Source organism: Syngnathus typhle, linkage group LG2 (assembly GCF_033458585.1).
Source record: "Syngnathus typhle isolate RoL2023-S1 ecotype Sweden linkage group LG2, RoL_Styp_1.0, whole genome shotgun sequence".
NCBI lineage: Eukaryota > Metazoa > Chordata > Actinopteri > Syngnathiformes > Syngnathidae > Syngnathus > Syngnathus typhle.
In genome coordinates, this window is record NC_083739.1 from 25,003,222 (window position 1) to 25,022,021 (window position 18,800).

The 18,800-nt window shown below is 44.5% G+C and overlaps 1 protein-coding gene across 12 annotated transcripts in view; it reads left to right on the forward strand.

Annotated features, from left to right (window-relative positions):
- The first annotated feature begins 1,075 nt into the window (after positions 1-1,075).
- Positions 1,076-18,800, forward strand: part of LOC133150542 (tumor protein D54-like) — a 208,327-nt gene continuing 190,602 nt past the window's right edge. For all 12 annotated transcript variants that reach the window (XR_009713791.1, XR_009713792.1, XM_061273128.1 and 9 more), the window contains exon 1: positions 1,076-1,215. The gene's annotated coding sequence lies outside the window, so the exon portion shown is untranslated. The remainder of the gene's footprint in view (positions 1,216-18,800) is intronic.

The following is an 18,800-nucleotide window of genomic DNA, read 5'->3' on the forward strand; positions in this document are numbered from 1 at the left end:
TTTTTTAAAAATTCAGAAAAATTGGGTGCGTATTATACATGGGTACAAGCTTTTTCCCAGCATCAGCATGCCATTCTTAGGGTGCGTACTATACATGGGGGCGCACTATACACGGAAAAAAACGGTATATCTTTAAAAACACCAGGAAGTCGACCACATGAGGTGCTGAGCTGCACGATGTGCCAGGAAAACCTCCCAATTATGCCATCGCATCTAATTTGACCAATGATCAGAACCTGAATCAAACTGGATTCGCCTGTTGATGAATCTTTAGAGGACTTGGAAGCCTACATCGACGCATTTTATTGTAATACGCCCAACAACAAACCCGAGGCCATGAATACCCGAGCCAAGTCGAACTCAAACGAAAAGGAAATCTCTGACATCAGTGAGTCTATAACATCTATAAAACTACAACTCAAGAAGCTTGATCTACTCGAGCAACTGACTACGGATGTAAAAGAACTGAAGCATTCTGTGGAGTTTAACAACTCACTCATCGAGGTGTTAAAGGCTGACAATGCGTCACTTCGGACCGAAGTAAACCACCTCAAACGCTTGACAGCCGAACTACAAAAAGACAAAGTCAACATGGCGAACTCCATTCTTGATCTGCAGTGCCGAAGTATGAGGGATAACATCATTATACACGGACTTACAGAAACAAAAGATGAAACTCACCGGAAATCAGAAGAACTTGTCAAAACATTTCTTGTCAACGAATTGAAAATGAAGCCTGAGGACGTCGGAGCTGTTCGCTTCTCCAGAGTACATCGCCTCGGGAGGATTAGGACCGACCAACAGAGGAGGCCCCGTCCCATTGTGGGTAAAGTCGTTGACTCAAAGATGAAGTCTGCTGTCATGTCGAGGGGCAGAGAGCTCAAAGGCTCCAACTACTCCATCAGCGACCAGTTCCCTCCGGAGATCATGAATAGACGGAGGCTGCTTCACCCGATCATGGCCGAGGCAAAGAAAGCCAAAAAGACCGCTCGACTGTTCATTGACAAACTTTACATCGACGGCAAACTGTACAGGAACCCCCAAACAACTTATTGGCTGAATGGAGGAGATGGAGACATTAATTCTCAACTCCAAGAAGAACTGTCTACTAACTTGAAACATGCCGCCTCCCCATAACTGTAAACTCAGGCGCGTGATGATGACGTCACCAAAACAGCGTCCCTGTCGTCATGACAACCACTGAACCTGGAGACGGTGAATGACTGATTTCTCTCTTTTTCCCCCCATCTCACCACTCGCCCCCTCTTTTCTCTTTTCCTCTCTCATACATATATTTCTCATTTTGGCTTGGGAACTGGCCTGAATACTACTGACTGGGCAGGATGAAGCAATTGTCTATTTATCTGCTCTGTGACAATACAGCGGGTAATGTCTACAGAGTGTTCTTGTGTGTTTGAGTGTGTAGGTGTATGTGTGTACGTCTGTCAGGCCAGTTTTGGGATGGGTGAATGTATGTATATGTCCATGGTCTTAAGTGTGTGTCTTTGTTGTTGGATCTCAGTAAATCCCACTCGGTACCCTGTGCATGGCACTTAATGAAATGGACAGTGAAGGAGACGAGGTGATAAATTGCATTGACTATCATCGAAATATAAGTTGTAATCAGTATACTCCCGAACAATTAAAACAGTTAACAAATATAAAAAACTGCTCCTTTTTACATTTAAACATCAGGAGCTTGAATAAACATCATGATGATCTAGTTACTCTACTTACAAACACAGGTTGTAGCTTTGGCGTAATTGGCTGCAGTGAAACTTGGCTGAATGATCGCTCATACACTGACATCTTAAGTCTAAATGGCTATAAGTTGTTGATTAAGAACAGATGTGGCAGGCCTGGCGGGTGGCGTGTGCCTATATATTTCTTCTACATACAACGTGAGGATTTGTGATGACATTATCATAGCAGACAACCACAGTGACTCCCTTTTTGTTGAAATAAGCAGGAAAAGCAGGCAAAACCTCATGATTGGTATAATCTATCGTCCCCCAGACGCTGACTTCGAAACCTTTAGGTCCAAACTGAAGGAAGCATTATTTTCTATAAATGATAACAACAAAAGCTGTGTCCTCCTTGGCGACTTCAATGTTGATCTTTCCAAGGATGATACAGCCAAAAATGACTTTATAAACACATTACACTCTTCATCCTTCTTTCCCACAATAGATGCTTATACCAGAGTCACTCACTCAACTAAATCAGTTATTGATAATTTCATCACAAATCTTACAAACGCCACACTTACTTCTGGGACTGTACTCTCTGAGATTTCTGATCATTTCCCTATTGTATTATTCATTGACCTCCCTGCTAAGCCCCCACCTACTCGTCATTCAATAAGATTAAAAATACTTAATGAAGACACCATATGACGTCTAGGTGAGGACCTGCAGACCAAGACATGGTCTGGAATATATGACTGTAGTGATGTTGATACTGCATTTGAAACTCTAACCAAAGAAATATCCGACTCTATTCAAAGAACCATTCCTGAGAAAGTAATCATATGTAATACAACTACTCAAAATCCATGGATCACTAAGGGCATATTAAAGTCTATTAAGCATAAAAATAAATTATATAAAAGATACATAAATGAACCTAACCATAAAAATAAAAATGCATATATTAATTATAGAAATAAACTTACACATATTATCAGAAAGCGGAAGAGTAAGCATTTTGCCGACTTGATAAATGAATCACAGGATGATTCCAAGAAATCTTGGAGAGTACTGAACAGAAGCCAAAAAACTCCTGTATTCCCTGACCACGATCATAATATGGGCAACATCATCAGAAATAATGGTCTTGCCAACGAATTCAATAACTACTTTGTCTCTATCGGTAGAAACATATCCAGTAAAATCAGTCAGCCTCAGGATGCCTCGTTTAAAGACTATCTATTACCTGGGCTCTTTCTTTCTGAATCCAACTAACTGCAATGAAGTGTATAAAATAATCATGAATATGAAGAATTCAAACTCAGCTGGAATAGATGGTATCTCAAGTAAAATTCTGAAAAGCATCTCCAATATAATAACTGCACCTCTTACATATTGCATCAATCTGTCTATACTCTCTGGAGTAGTGCCACAAATAGCAAAAATAGCACGTATCACACCGGTCTTTAAATCAGGAGATAAAAACGATCTTAGCAACTACAGACCAATATCAATCTTGCCTACTCTTTCCAAGGTTTTGGAAAGAGTAGTTTACAATAAACTTAACAACTATCTAAACAAACTAAACATCATTGCCCCATCCCAGTATGGTTTCAGAAAGGAAAACACTACATATATGGCAGTACTTGACTTGACTGATAAAATCTACGGGGCAATCGATAAAGGCGAATATTGTATTGGGATTTTTCTGGACTTGTCTAAAGCTTTTGACACCATCACGATTGATATTCTTATAAATAAATTACAACACTATGGTATTAGAGGCCTGGCGTTAGACTGGTTCCGCAGCTATCTGTTTGGAAGACATCAATATATCTCTATTAACAACCATAAATCTTCATACAAGCCCATCAATTATGGAGTTCCTCAAGGGTCCATCTTAGGGCCGCTCCTGTTCATCTTGTACATAAATGACATTGTTAATACTTCACCCATACTACATGAAGTATTATTTGCTGACGATACAAACTTGTTTCTTTTCCACAAAAATCCAACTACACTTGAACAAATTATAAATAGTGAGTTAGCGAAAATAAACACATGGTTTAAATGCAATAAACTCTCCCTAAATGTCAATAAAACATACTACATTGTATTCCGGTCCCATAAAAAAAAGTACATTGACCAAATTTGCATAGAAATTAACGGACAAAACATTGAAAGAGTCAGCTCTACTAAATTCCTGGGGATCCACATTGACGAATTCTTGAACTTTAAAAAACATATTGATGATCTCACAATCAAACTGTCTAAATATGTGGGTTTATTCTTCAAATTGAGACATTATCTCCCACTCACTGCACTTCTTATTCTGTACAAATCCTTATTTGAACCTCATTTAAAATACTGCAATATTATATGGTGTAACACATTTCCAACCCATCTAAAAAAGCTGGAGATACTTCAGAAAAAGGTCATACGCGCCATAACATGGTCTGAGTTTAACGCCCCCACTAAAACAATCTTTCACCAACACAATCTTCTGAGGCTTGTTGAATATAACTATTTCCAGAATGCTTGCGTCATGTATCAGACTGTCCATAAACGAAACCACAAACTCTGTCAACTCATCCCAATCTGTACTCCCAGCCACACCCACACCACCAGGAATAGAAATCTAATCATTGGGAAAAAACGGAAACTAAAATCTACAAGCTTTAGTATTGTGTGCAGAGGGCCACAGATTTGGAATGAGCTTGATGAAACACTAAAAATGTTGCAATCCATATCCATCTTCAAGGCAAATCTAAAAAATCAACTCCTATCAATGTATATTTAATGTGCTGGTTATAAATTGCATGAACACCTGTGTCCTGTTGTTAATATATTAGTTGTTAATTTATAAATTGCAAATGTACTTTACATCAAATCCAGAGTAACCAGAATACTGAGGTTGTCTATTGCTTGTCGTATGGTTGTTGTGTGCTGTACCTTGTTGTGTGTTTATTATTGTTGTCTATTATATATCTGTATGTTGTCCAAAATGTAAGGATATCTGGCCAATATCTGATACTTATGGGAAACCAGGCCCCCTATTAAAAGCTTTAAATAGCTTGCTTGGGGTGACCTTTCACGCATCCGGAATTACTGTTTGTTGTTCCATGTTGTATGTCTTGGATATCGCGTGAATAAACTCAAACTCAAACAAACAAAAACAATCTGTGCTCCTGCACAGACTCTTAAAAGTGGCACCCAAATGCCAGATTACAAATCAAACCTCCTTCACTCCCACATTTTTTGATAAAACAGTCTACTTATCTAGACACTGTCATCACATACTAAATAATGGCCTGCAAATTAAATATAATGTTGTTGTTGTGGTCCCTCAAAACATGTGACTAGAATTTGGACAATTATTAACCAATTATCTCCTCACTAAATTCCTAGCCTGTTAACCTATCTACATAAAGAAGACATTTACAATGCAGGGGATAAGAGATTAACAAGGAACACCTGAACCCTAACCCAAAACCTAATAATAAACAAAATAAACCCAAACCACAATCAAAACCACATAAACTAGGACCATGACATATGTAGACCAAGACAGTACTCCAAATATTCCCTCATTAAAATTTTAGCCTTTTTGTGTAGAGCACCATTGATTTCTAATCATTAACTTAATTTTATCCTAAATGTAATCCCAATCACGAATGCCCCCTACTTAATACTTTACTTGGTGTTCTTTTAATAAAATGTGCCCCCATGCAATGTCGTTTTTATTTGTTGTTTTGAGTGATTGACAAGTGATTCAAATCTTTGATTTATTCTTACATGTTACCACCTCGTATAGTCTAATCGATCAATAATTCCTCCTAAATGTAACATCTGCAATGACAATTTAGTTTTATCCAATTCTACAATGTAGGTTTTCTCTTACTCTCACATTTTTTATGAGGGCTGGGCACTCTCCTCGTTGGGCCAGTTTCTGCCCACAAACCTCAGATTATTCTATAATTTCTAATTTTTACATTTAACAATGCAAATCCAATAAACCATTGTCTAGCACACCGTTTTCTTGCACCATTCTAGCCCAATTCCATCATCTATGACGAACTGGTACACAAAGACAAACATAGATAACACACAGGCCCACAACATAGACATGACGTCATCATGACATCAATGAGGACGTCTCCTGGTCCACCAACACCGCATCACTGGCGAAAAAAGCTCAGCGCCGCCTGTACTTCCTGCGGAAACTTAGGCGAGCAAGTGCTCCTCCGGCCGTCATGACTACATTCTACCGTGGCACCATTGAGAGCGTCCTCTCCATTTGTATTTGTTTGGGGTGCTAGCTGCACTGAATACAACATGAAGGCCCTGCAGCGCATAGTGAACATGGCTGGTAAGATTATTGGTGCGTCACTCCCCTCCCTGAAGGACATTTACACCTCCCATCTCACCCGCAAGGCGACCACGATTGTGATTGATGTGTGTCACCCCGCTCACTCTTTGTTTGCTCTTCTGCCCTCTGGGAACCACCAGACTCACCAACAGCTTCATACTCCAGGCTGTTAGGATCCTGAACTCTCTCCCCCCTTCTGCGTAGCGTCCTGTACCTTTGCGCTATATTCTGACTGTCTGCTGTATGCACACTTGCTCCATTTTTGCTCCTCATTTTTATTTTGTTATTTGTTTATTTATTATTTATTCATCACTCTTATTTATTCATTGTTTGTGCCTTCTTGTTCTTATTTTTTGTGTTGTTTATTTGTATGTATATTGTGTACTATGTCTTGTCACCGTGGGATAGTGGGAACGTAATTTCAATCTCTTTGTGTGTCTTGGCATGTGAAGAAACTGACAATAAAGCAGACTTTGACTTTGATGACAATCTTCCCAGCCGATGACAAATGGGGGGGGGGGGGACTTAGCTGTGCGGAGAGGCTCGCCACTACCACGTCACACAATGCAACCCCCCACCTCTGTCCTAAATATGCATTTTTGCCCACCTGACCGTTTGGCGCAAACTTTAGAGCCGCACCCTTTTGAAAACAAAAATGGTTACAGTTTAACCCCACCGCACAATGGGATACAACCTTCATGCTAATTACGTATATATATACATTCTTTATCAAATTCTTGTTAAGCCATTTTTCTGACTCCAACTCACATGCCAAATTAAAAAAAAAATCAACAATTTTATACAAATCAACTTATTGTTCTTCATGAACCACAAATCATCACTTCCACCCCATGAACAGCAGCACCACAACTAAACACTCACTTCTCCAGCTGCGTCGCTGTTTCATCTGACAACCAAGACTGCTTTCCACACAATATCAACATCGACAATTATGTAGCGACCTGGTCAACCCAGTTACCCTTCGCCCTAGACAACAATATAAGTCTCTAAGGTCACACTATTGAGGTCGCCAGGCATCCGTCCTGCTATATCAGCGATGCCTTCACCTTTTTTTTTTTTTCTCCACGAGTCCCTGACTCGTATTGGTGGCCTGGCCGATCTAATAGGGGTGTAAATCGCGGGTTTTGTCACGATACAATATCATATCGATACAAAGAACCACGATACGATATTTGCCAATATCTTAAAGCCTGCTGTGATTCATTCACGATTAGGGGTGTAACGATACATCGATACACATCGATTAATCGATATAATGCTCTACGATTTATTGGCATCGATGCTAAACGTAAACATCGATTTATATCGCCGTGTTTGACCTCGGATATTAGACGCGACTTTATTTTGAAATCCAGTTCATTGTTGCTTGCTTCCTCTTTCCGGGAGCAGGGAGCAGTGCTCGGCGTTGCTGCACGTGAAAGGGGAGTCTACAACTAGTACGCTGCTCCTGGGCTGGTGCTATGGCTAGTGTCCAAAAAGACGAGGAAATTTGCTTCCCTTTAGGCTTCAAGTCATTCGTTTGGAAGCACTTTGGATTCCAAAGAAAAGATGTCTCAACCGACAAGACACGTGCAGTTTGTAAATCCTGCCATGCGGTGATCAAATATTCAGGGAGCACAAATCTCTCCGCACATTTAAAGAAAAAACACGACATCAAAGTTCAGTGTTAAAATAAGCACTTTGTATACTGCAATACTCTTGTAATTTCCTAAATAAAGAGTTTGCAGTACCTTGTTGATTTTGCGTATGAATTGTTATAAATCAGGATATTGTTCTATATTTTTTATTAAAAAAAAAAAAAAAATCGATCGTAGAGCACTATATCGCGATATATCGTGAATGAATCGCAGCAGGCTTTAAGATATCGGCAAATATCGTATCATAGTTCTTTATATCGATATTATATCGTATCGTGACAAAACCCGCGATTTACACCCCTATTCACGATACATCACGATATAGTGCTCTACGATCGATATAGAACAATATCCTGATTTATAACAATTCATACGCAAAACCAACAAGGTACTGCAAACTCTTTATTTAGGAAATTACAAGAGTATTGTAGTATACAAAGTGCTTATTTTACCACTGAACTTGATCAAATTCCTATATTTTTTCTCATATAAGTGAGTAAAGAAAAAATAATGTTCTTTCTTTTTTTGTAATACCATTAACTTTAAAGTGCATTACTGAACTATTTAATTACAAAACAAAAATAAGTTCTTTATAAACCGTGCCATCAGGTTAGCGAAGCAAAGCCACAGTCGAAAAATTTAGGATTTTTTCCACGACGCCAATAACACCAGGAGCATGTGGCAAGGCATACGGGCGATTACTGACTACAACTTACCCTCCCCCCCGGTGGGTGAGGTTGATGCTGACTTCCTGAATGGTCTAAACAACTTCTTTGGGCGGTTTGAGGCACTGAACGGCACTCCGGCAGTTAAATCTGTTTCCCATCAGGAAGAGGAGGCACTCTGCCTTGACTCAGCCGACGTGTTGAAGACTCTGAGAAGAGTCAACCCACGTAAGGCCCCAGGCCCTGATAGCATACCTGGGCGAGTGTTAAGGTCAGCTGGCTGGTGTCATCACAGACATTTTTAACATCTTGCTGGGCCAAATTACGGTGCCTGTATGCTTCAAGGCTGCCTCCATCATTCCGGTGCCAAAGAAACCTCAAATCACCTCATTCAATGACTACAGACCTCTGGCACTGACTCCCATCATGATGAAGTGCTTCGAAAGGCTGGTCAAAGACCACATCGTCTCCAGACTCCCCCCGACATTCGACCCGTTCCAGTTTGCCTACCGGAAGAACCGCTCTACTGAGGGTACCATCTCCTCCGTTCTTCACCTGAGCCTGGATCACCTGGAGGAGAGGAACACCCACGTGCGGTTGCTGTTCCTGGACTTCAGTTCAGCGTTTAACACCATCATTCCACAGCATCTGGTGGGAAAACTGGAACACCTGGGCTTCAGCACCCCCCTTCGGAACTGGCTGCTAGACTTCCTCACCGACAGACCTCAGTCAGTCCGGGTCAGACAGAACACCTCAGATGTCATTACCCTCGGCACAGGCTCCCCTCAGGGCTGCGTCCTGAGCCCCCTGCTGTTCACCCTGATGACACACGACTACGTCCCCAGGTTCACCACCAATCACATCGTGAAGTTTGCAGACAACACAACGGTGGTGGGCCTCATCAGCGATAACGACGACCTGGACTACAGAGAGGAGGTGGAGCAGTTGGTGGGCTGGTGCAGAGACCAGCTCAGTGGCCCAGTGGTTAGAGTGCCTGCCCTGAGACTGGAAGGTTGTGGGTTCAAATCCCGGCCGGGTCATACCAAAGACTGTAAAAATGGGACCCATTGCCTCCCTGCTTGGCACTCAGCATTAAGGGTTGGAATTGGGGGTTAGAAGGAGTGGAGCTCTTTACAAGCCCTAGGCTTCGTCTCCCTCCTTGCACAGTTATTGATATAATAACATGTGCTAAACAATAAAACTAAAAAAAAAAAAACAATGGACTGATCCTGAATGTGGAGAAGATGAAGGAGATCATCGTCGACTTCAGGAAGAACCAGCCTCACCACGCTCCACTGATCATCAACAGCTCAGCTGTGGAGGTCAAAGTCAAAGTCAAAGTCAGCTTTATTGTCAATCTCTCCACATGTCACAACACACAAAGAGACCGAAATTACGTTTACTCTATCCCACGGTGACGAGACACCTAACACGATAGACATACATGTACGCGACACAATATAAAAGCAAAAAGTCAAACAATCAATAGTAAGAGTGATGAATAAATAATAAATAAACAGATAACACAATAAATAAGAGGGGCAAAATGGAGCCAGCAAGCATAGCGCAAAAGTAAAAAAACATCATAAACAAAAAGGCACAAACAATAAATAATAAGAGTAATAATAAATAATAAATAAACAGATAACACAACAAATAAGAGCCAGTGTGCATACTGACAGTACAGACAGTAAAAGTACAGGTGGTCAGCAGCACTAAATTCCTGGGGGTCCACATCACAGACGACCTCACCTGGACTGGGAACACCACGACACTGGTCAAGAGGGCACAGAAGCGCTTGTACTTCCTGCGGAGGATGAGGAGAGCCCACCTGCCCCCACCCATCATGAGGACGTTCTACCGAAGCACCATAGAGAGCATTCTGACAAGCTGTCTCTCGGTGTGGTGTGGGGGTTGCAGCGCCTCCGATTGGAAGAACGTAAGGAGAGTGGTGAGGACAGCAGAGAGGACCATCGGGGCTCCTCTTCCCTCCATTCAGGACTTGTCATCCCAGCGCTGCGTGTCCCGAGCCCGAAATATTATCAGTGACCCATCACACCCCCACCAAGGACTGTTCTCCCTGCTACCCTCTGGGAAGAGGTTTCGCAGCATCCGCTGCAGGTCCACCAGGTTCTGCAATAGTTTTTTCCCTACTGTCGTCAGACTGTTGAACAGTCAACGTAGCATTCCCCTGCGCACTTTGTAAATACTGTTTTTGTTTCCTTCATTGCTGCACTTTATATCTTATCTTATTTCATATTTATATAGAAGTATCACTTTTTATCCAGCCGAAATATCATTTCTTTGTTGAGAGCCGTATGCAAAGAAATTTCGTTTTGTGTGCACCGAGTGTTTACAAAATGACAATAAAGTCTGTCTAAGTCTAAGTCCAAGTCTATAATGAATGTAGTAAACATTACACCTTGACCATATGTTCTAATCCAAATGCAAAAAAAAAACATTCTCTTGCAATACCAGAGAACTATACATAAATAAAATATGTGTGTTGTTATTTAACTCTTCTATAAAACAAAAATAACTTAATTTATAACTCTTTATATAGAATGTTAATATTACACGGTGTCTACTCTTTGAACTGTTCAATATGGCCAATAATACAACATGTAGTGCAAAATCAAAAGTAGTTTGTCACATGTTTGTTTAGTGCATTGAAATTTGTGATAGTGCGTTCTTTTTGTGGTGTTCCCTGAATATTTGATCACCGCATGGCAGGATTTGCAAACTGCACGTGTCTTGTCCGTTGAGCCATCTTTTTTTTGGAATCCAAAGTGCTTCCAAACGAATGACTTGAAGCCCAAAGGAAAGCGAATTTCCTCGTCTTCTTGGACACTAGCCATAGCAACAGCCCAGGAGCCGCGTAGTTGTTGGCTCCCCTTTCACGTGCCTGCTCTGCTCACAGCACAACACGCTGCGCACTGCTCCCGGAAAGAGGAAGCAAGCAACAATGAACTGGATTTCAAAATAAAGTCACGTCTAATGTCCAAGGTCAAAAACGGGTGATATAGATCGATGTTTACGTTTAGCATCAATGCCAACAAATCGTAGAGCATTATATCGATTCATCGATGTGTATCGATGAATCGTTACATCCCTACGATCTAATCGACCCTGACCTTCGGCAACAGTACAAAGTCCCTAAGCGTCTACTATTGAGGCCACTCCGGTGCCCATATGCCAGCCATTGGCATCCCACAAGTTCCAGCGGTGTGAGCGCCCTTCGCTGATCAGACAATGTCCTCACCACCTTTCTCTTTTCAAAAAGAAATCATTTATACAATCATAAATGTATATACAACCACTGTAAAGATGTGGATTAGTGGTTAGGGATGGAGAACTATGGACGATTCCGGTCAGAGAATCTTGCATCAACTTTATTCTCAACAGCAGTGAGTATACAGGTTTCCAGGAGTGTATGTTAGTGGGTTTGAGTGTGTACTTGTGTGTGAGTGTCTGTGTGTGTGTGTGTGTGTGGTCTGGGGCTTCATAAACGCACACAAATGTCATGGGAAAAAGGGGTTTCGTAAGTCCGTTTTCCTCCCTAAGCGCGAGACCAAAAAGGGAGCGTGCAGCGTTCTCATAAGTGTCCCGCTTTCTGAGGAGGCGTTCAAGTGCACCTCGGAAAAGTCGGTATCGGATCAATAGACTTTTGGACAAAGCCGCCCCCAACTGTCCACGTGGCAGTTGAATGAATGGGAGAAAGTCTATTTGGTAGTCCCTTCCTCGTCCTTGTCGTCAACAGCTGGAAGAAGAATGAGTCTGGCGACAGGACGAACATAGATGCGGTCTTTTACCTGGACCGTGGCAGTCTGAATGCGTCCATCTGCTCCTGGATGCGTCAGGGTAATCCGACCAACAGGCCATGATGCGCGGGGGAGTTGAGGATCCACGATCAGGACAACGTCGCCTATGGAGAGTGCCTTACCATCTTTCCTCCACTTACTACGCTCTTGGAGCCCTGGAAGGTAGTGACTGATGAAGGATGCCCAGAAACGATCGGCGATGAATTGACTGTGCCTCGATCGTCTCCTTCCTAGGTCACTGGGGTCATAGACAGCTTGAGGAACGGATGAATCGTGACGACCCATAAGGAGGAGGTTAGGTGTGACTGGATCAGGATCCGAGGCATCCGATGACAAATAGCTGAGTGGTTTTGCATTTAATATCCCTTCAACTTCCACTAGAGTTGTCATAAGGACAGATTCAGGAACAGTCTGGTCTCTAAGGACAACATGGAGCGTGGACTTGATTGATCTCACTTCCCTCTCCCATATGCCACCAAAGTGCGGCGCACTAGGAGCATTGAATCGGAAGGATATTTGATGTTCAGCAAGTTGGTCTTTCAACTCAGGTGCCATGGCAACGACGGCTTCACGCAACTCCCTCTCACCACCAACAAAGTTGGTACCATTGTCCATGAGAAGCTCAAATGGTCTCCCACGTCGAGAAATGAATCTTCTCAAAGACAACAGGAAAGCGTCCGTGTCCAGGCTCTCCAACAGATCCAGGTGTACCGAGCGAGTTGTCATGCACTTATACACTATACCCCACCTTTTCTCAGTGCGGCGACCAATCCTCACTTGAAAAAGTCCAAAGCAGTCAACTCCTGTTGAATAATAATAATAATAATAATAAATTATATTTATAACGCACTTTACATTTGGGGGAATCTCAAAGTGCTACATGGCAGATAAAAAACAAGAAAACAAAACAAGGACAAGTTTAGAACAACTGGACGACAACCAAGATATGAGAGTAATTACGGAAATGCTAAGGTAAAGAGGTGAGTTTTAAGTCCAGTTTTGAAAGAGTCAGTGGATTGGGGTGCTCTTAGGTGGTCGGGGAGGGAGTTCCACAGTGTAGGGGCTGTATGGCAGAAGGCCCGGTCGCCCATGGTGCGCAGCTTGGTTTTAGGAACGTGGAGAAGGTGTGAATTGGATGAGCGGAGGCTTCGGGTGGCAGGTTTTGGGGCAAGGAGTTCTTTGAGGTATGGGGGAGCATGTCCAAGGATACAATGGTGAGTGAGGAGGGCGATCTTATAATCAATTCGGAATTTGATGGGGAGCCAGTGCAGAGAACGGAGGATGGGTGTGATGTGATTGCTTTTCCGCACCCCCATCAGGATCCTAGCAGCGCTGTTTTGAATGTACTGAAGCCTCTGGAGGCTCTTGCTAGGGATCCCGATGAGGAGTGCGTTACAATAGTCTATCCTTGAGGAGACAAAGGCGTGGACAAGTTTCTCAGCATCCGTCAGGGTAAGTGTGGGGCGAATGGTGGCTTATAGAGTCGTAGTCGACCTGGTGGGTAATCAGCCATCTTCGGTACATCCGGTTTTGCTCTCCATCGTCGACACTCCAGGCATGGATATTGATGCTTTCTTATGGCCTCTCGCCCACGAATTATCCAAAACCGGCGTCTGAGCTCAGCAAGTACGCGTTCTGGTCCCGGGTGTAGTAGAGAATCATCAGCATTCTTAATGATGAGCTTAGTCACATGATGACTTGGGTCCATGATAACTGGGTGGGTGGTATCCAGGTCTAGTCCTTCAGCATACCTCAATCTACCACCAACTCTTAATAGCTCTGTGGTTTTGTCGTATTCTGGTGACAGGGATATAAGATGACTGTTTACAGGAAGAGCACGTCCAACTTTGAGGGCTCTCAATTCATCAGCAAAGCAGTCTTCTTGGGCCTTTTGAAGCATAAGCTTCTCTGCTTGAAGAAAATCTGTTACTGAACACTTTGCTGTGGTGTTAGTGTTGGCCGCCCCATGAAGGGAGCTAGCGGTTTCCTGAAGAAGCTCTTGCCAAGTGGAGAATTTACTCAGGTCAGGATGTTGTGTGGGCAAGGCGCTGGAGACTGCTCCCACGAAGGCTGACTTCCTTAACTCGGTAGTGTCTGGTTCTGCCTCAGATGAGGGCATGATGGGCCACTCTCTCTCTGGCAAAAGGAGGAAATGTGGACCTTTGTTCCAGCGGTGATCCTGCACCATCTCTTTCAAGGTGAGTCCTCGGGTTATGTCATCTGCGGGATTGTGTAGACTACCAACATACCGCCATTGAGATGGACTGGTAAGATTCTGAATTTCTGCTACACGTGTTCCAACAAATACTTTGTAGCGGCAGGATTCTGATTTAATCCAGTACAGCACTGTTGTGGAGTCAGACCAAAGAGTGATGTGCTCAGGCGTTACTGTGAGCTCAGTCTCAATCACTTTGTCCAGCTGTGCCCCTGTAAGTGCGGCGCTGAGCTCGAGACGCGGGATGGACAGCTGCTTACGCGGCGCTACTCTCGATCTGGCAAACACAAAGGAAACGAAGACTTGTTGTCTGTCATTCGTTATTTGCATGTAAGCTACTGATCCGTAGGCGCGCTCTGAAGCATCACAGAAGATGTGAATATGACGGGCTGCATTGACGGTATTTCCACTGGCTGGTGAATAGGGACGAGGTAACTTGAGTTGCTGCAGAGTAGGAATTTCCTGCACCCAACTCAACTATTTTCCAAGAAGTTCAGATGGTTGAATCTTGTCGTCCCAGCCAATGTTAGCCTTCTACATGTCCTGGACAAGCACTTTACATCTTGTGGTAAATGGCACAATGTAGCCCAATGGGTCGTAAAGCTTGGCAAGGACGCTGTAGACGTTACGTAGAGTGGCAGCTAGAGGCTCGTTAAAGTGATGCTTATAACTCAACGTGTCGCTCAAACAATCCCAGCACAGTCCAAGTGTGGGCTCTTGAAGGTTGTCACTGGCCTTGGAAAGCCATATCTCACTGCTAGTCGATTGTGCTTCAGGGGGTAGGTGTGCGACAACTTCAGGCACATTACTTGCCCATTGTCTGATCTCGAAACCTCCCTTTCTCAGAAGTGCTCGCAAGTCATCGACCAAAGCCTTGGCATCTTCTGGTTTACTTACACTGTGAAGGCAATTGTCGACATAGAAGGACTGCTCGATCACATGCGTGAGGGGGGAATCTGGAGGTTCGTGGTCTCTGACGTGCTGCTGCAGGGCGAAGACGGCGCAACAGGGGCTACACGTTGTTCCAAATGGTAACACCTCTCATTGGTATATCCGTGGTTCAGACGTTCTTTGCATGTCCCGCCACAGGAAACGTAGGAGAGGTTTGTCTTTTGGCATTAAGCGGATCTGATGGAACATTGACTTGATATCTCCGCTGATGGCGACAGCATGACATCGAAACCGCATCAAGACACCAATCATGGTTGGACCAAGCGTCGGTCCCGGGAGGAGTTGGTCATTCAATGAGAGGCCATTGAAGGAGAAGGAACAATTGAAGACAACTCTGTCCTTTTCATTGTGGTGCACCATATGGTGTGGTACATACCACGATTCGGTGAAAAATGCGGCCTCTTCCGTAGAGATCTCTGAAACGTAGCCGGCCTGAAGTAGTTTGTCCATCTCCGTACAATATGAACCTGCTCGAGCTGTGTCCTTGGCTGGCCGGCGTTCAGTGCAACGTAGGTTGGGCATCACAGCAGCCGGCGAAGCACAAAGTGGGATGGCTGGCTGACGCCTCAACAGTGGAGTAGCATAGCGCTGAGTACCGTCAATAGATACGCGTTCAGAGGCTGTCTGTAGGAGGGTGAGAGCCTGCTGGTCTTGCTTAGAACGGGTTGCAGTCTTCTCACTGATATAAGGAACTGTATCGATATGCCAAAGGCGTTCCACATTCCTGATAAATTCTGTATATGGTGATTCAGTGGCGATGTGAAAACAGTAAGGCTGGTGAGAAGCAACTGGAATGATGTCTGACGGACCTTGCAAGGACCAACCGAGCCTTGTACAGACTGCCATGGGACTGCCAGATGGGCCTGATCGGACGGGCTGTGTTGGTGAGAGCAGATGGGCCATATCTGAGCCGATGAGGAGTAGAGGTTGTGCTCTGTGAATAGGCGTCAAGGGAAGTCCTTTGAGGTGCTCATAGAGGCTTCTGGAGAGCTGCTACTGGGTACGTGTGCTCAGACAAGCTAAGACTATCTGCGGTGAACGCATGTCGAATGCAAAACTTCTGGTTTGGCTTGAAGACAGGGGATACATGAACGCTGACGCAGGAACCTTTCAGCTCCTTCACCTCTTGCTGGACGGTCCTAAAATGTAGCGTCTCTGGGTGCTGTGAGAGTTGTAGTTGTTCTACAGCTTGAGGGAGGATAATCGTTCTCTCTGAACCATCATCAAGCACTGCAAATGTCTCAAGGACGCGATCGCCATGATGTAGAAGCACTTTGACAACTTTCAGTAGCACTCTTTGAGGGCTTCTGGCCTGTTCGATGTAGATAGTGGGTGTTGGATTACTAACCAGCAGCACTGTCTGCGAAGACTCTTGGATGGCATCATGCAGAACTGTAAGGTGTTTCTCTTTGCATGTCTTACACGGCCGTTTAAGCGTGCAGGCTGTAGCTTTGTGTGCCCGGCCGCACCTCCAACATCGGTCACCTTCCTGGATCCACCTCTTAATCTCAGCAGGGGACAGTTTCTTGAAGTCGAGACATGAGTTGAGATAGTGCTCCTTATTGTTACAGAATGGGCAATAAGGGCTGAGTTTGAAGGCTTGAGGCTTCGGCTGAGTGGTCTCTTTGGTGGCTGTCTCCCTTGTACAGAGGAAGACTGATGCGGTCTTATCTCTGGGCTTTGAATGAAACTGTTCTCTCTTAGGTGTAGAAGGCCCGGTAGAGTTATAGAGAAGGGTAGCTCGACTGGCCAGACGCTTTGCTTGAGCCTTCATCTGGAGCCATGCGGCAAAGTCAGGGAGGGAGTAGGTGAGCGCTGAACCGGGCTGCAGGATGCCGCGAACGAGGCAATATTCCACAAATCCATCTCTGTGGGATGGAGACAGTTTGCTTAACAGGCGGTCAACATGGGAACCGCACCGGAGCTCGGAACCTACAGGTCCCTCTAACGTGCGCAGCATACTGACCAGTGACTGGACCGAGAGGGCAAAGGAGTCGAATGCATCAGCATCTCCAGATTTGATGGCTGGGGAGTTGAGTATTGCCCCTAATTCGCTTTGGACCAGTTGTCTCGGTTGTCCGTATTTGTCTTGCAGAGCTCCCACTGCGGCTGTGTATGGTGCCGGGTCATACATGTATGATTTGGCCAACTGCAGAGCACTCGGGAGCCTGAGCTGACCCAGGAGCACTTGATATTTATAGTGTTCGCTGAGATGAGTGTGACTGTTCATCAAGTTGTCGAGTGCCATCTTCAAAAGTGCAAAGTTGCTTTCTTTACCACTCTCAAAGAAGGGAAGTGTTGGTTTGGGAATGCCATAGGATGTAGCAATCAAGGTCTCCATGCCTGGGTAGATCCAAGGCGGTGCAGCGGGGACAGGTGTTGCAGTTGGTGTAATGGGTTGAGCAAATGGCATTGTAGGAGGTGGTGGCATCACTGAAGTTGCCAGTGGTGGTGTTGTGAAGCTTGTACTGATAGCAGAAACACCTGGATATTGAGATGGGAGACTTGTAATCGGTAGCGTTCCAACTGCATGGCTTGTCACCGTGGGGAGGAGGGGCGAGGATGATACACGTCCAGGTGGAAATGCAGCTACTGTTGCTGCAATGAGTGGTGCGCTGACAGGAACACGAGCTTGGGCACTTGTGATGAGATTAGCGGGTGGTGCTACTATCTGTCCAGGGACAGTAGCTGGAGGTGGTATTTGAACGGGCGCTGGAGGTGGCGGTTGTACAGGTGGATGCTGGGTGAGAACGAAGGGAACCCGCGGTGGCTGTGATCGCAGGGACGGCTTGGAAAATGTAGCGGGAGCTGATGAAGTGGACAAGGCATCATCGTTAGTCTCTGATAGGTAGGTCTTCACAAGACTGGCAATTTGTACCTCTTTCTCCAGCTTCTTCAAGCGCCTGCGTCTCCCCATCTCTTTAGCTAGTCTCTCTTTAGCCAAATGTGCCTCTTCTTGTAGCCGTTGTCCTTCCCTGGCTTGGGCATCCAATGCTGCAGCCTCCAAGTCAGCCTTTCTTTCATCTTCTATTTCCTGTTGTAGGTCTGCAAGCTCCAAACCCTTTATCTCCTCTTCTAACGCAGATGCTTGTATATCTGATGTGCTTTGAAGCAGACTGAGACCGTTTGACATCTGAGAGGATCGTCGTGAATGTGCAGCTGACCGGTAACTTGTCAAACTCCTTGCTCTGGTTGACAGAACCTGGCCTAGTTGTCCTACAGGTGTAGAGGAGGCTTGGGCTACAGGTTGTTGAGAGGGCAAAAGAGTGACTTCATATGGGTCCAAATGTGCAGGTGGACGAGGATCTCTCTTGGGTCGGGCTGATGACCTCCGCTGCTGACTATCAGTTGTTGATTCCATAGTGTCGGGGGAACCCTAATCCGGCTCGAAGGACCATGTAAAGATGTGGATTAGTAGTTAGGGATGGAGCAC